Source organism: Chrysochloris asiatica, unplaced genomic scaffold, assembly GCF_000296735.1.
Source record: "Chrysochloris asiatica unplaced genomic scaffold, ChrAsi1.0 scaffold00174, whole genome shotgun sequence".
Taxonomy (NCBI): domain Eukaryota; kingdom Metazoa; phylum Chordata; class Mammalia; order Afrosoricida; family Chrysochloridae; genus Chrysochloris; species Chrysochloris asiatica.
In genome coordinates this window covers 6,027,026-6,028,635 of record NW_006408692.1, presented here as the reverse complement: position 1 = coordinate 6,028,635, position 1,610 = coordinate 6,027,026, and the positions used below count along the sequence as shown (strand labels likewise).

The window sequence follows — 1,610 nt, the reverse complement described above, 5'->3', positions numbered from 1 at the left end:
GCATGATAAAATTCTGCAAAACCAATGATTTGTTCATTTCAAATGCCTTCTTTTCTTTTTTTTTTAAGAAATGCAAATTTATTATTTAATAGGACATGTTTTATCAATATACTGTCATCAAATAAAATCCCAGCAGCATTATGACACAAACACACAGTTTGATAGGGTACAGTACAAACTCAACGTTGAAAGCAAGTAAGACATCTTACTTGCATTTACTAAAAATCTGAGAACAATTGTAATCAATCTCAAAATAACTGCCTTGCATAAAGAGAAATGCAGAGCACAATGATTAAGGTTTGGGAATGATAAGCTGAGAAGACTTTCTTTGATATGAAGATTCATCACAAATCAAATCACACCCGCATAGCATTACAGCATCAGAATTAAAAACAGAGTGGCTTAGGAACTTTGTACCTTTCCCAACACTAAACTAATACTTATTTTTGGCTTGAGTTACTAACTTTTTCCATTAGTAGGAAAATGTGTTCTGCAAACTCTCGAATGGCACCACGGGCACCATTACATTTGCAAATATACCCAACAGCCTTTTGGGCAGTGGAACAGGCATCAGCAGGAACTCCACTTAGACCAGCTTTCTTCAAGCACTCTTCATCGGACACTTCATTTTCAAAATAAGCTACTTCTTTCCGGCATAGTCCCATTTATTTTCCCCATTCATCTATAACTGGTAACTTGTTTGATATGTTGACTTCCATTTTGCAATCCAGTTTTAAGGCAGTGAGCATTGACTTTGAACAGGCCCTTTCTGGGATTAATCTTACCATAATATTCTTTGTTTTGCAATAGGCCAGTCAATACCCACATCTATATCCACACTGTTCAGCTTGCATTTCATAGTATGCCATTTTTGCACCTTGTAAGTAACCCATCTCTATCAAATGTCTCTAAGCAAAATAAAACGAACCATTTTCATATAATTCTCCATCTCAGTTTTGTCTACGAGGTTGCTTAGCTGGATTCAGAAGCTCAGTCACTCACTAGCTCCTTTCTGAGTTTCACTCCATTGAAATTGATGGCGCCTCACAACAGAGAAAACAGTCATATCCTTCTTCTCCAATCATGTCTTCAACTTTTGAAGGTCAGTAGGATGTAAATATGGAGAAGTAGCTTGAATGTTTCCTTTGTGATAATTAAGAAATTCTTTGATGGCATCTAGAGAGGTAGAGCTGTCTTTCGAAACTTCAGAACGTCTTCGATGAACTTGTGCACCAAGTTGCTTGGCCACATTCTCAATTTCTTCATGGTCTTTTGAAACCCATACACTCTGGAAGACCCCCGAATCCAGAGCTGCACGTAGGACCCAGCCAATGAGCGGGACCCCCACCAGGTGCTTAACGTTCTTCAGGGGGATGCCCTTGCTGCCGCCCCGGGCCAGAATCAGGGCCGTCAGGTGTGGGGGTTTCTCCACCCCACGGCCCTGGCTGCCATGACAGTTGCACTGCAGCTTCTGCAGCCAGCCCGAGATGGTTGCCCCTGTAGGTGGCAGTCAGAGCTGGTGGTCCCCTTCTCCACTGAGTCCATTTTCTTCCCACACCTTTGCCCCAGCTTCTCCACTTCCAGGAGCTCTTCCCTAGCCACCTCAGCGC

The 1,610-nt window shown here is 41.9% G+C and overlaps 1 pseudogene; it reads right to left on the bottom strand.

The window, feature by feature from the left end:
* Positions 1 to 781: 781 nt before the first annotated feature.
* LOC102815502 lies at positions 782 to 1,545 on the bottom strand (annotated as a pseudogene).
* Positions 1,546 to 1,610: the final 65 nt, after the last annotated feature.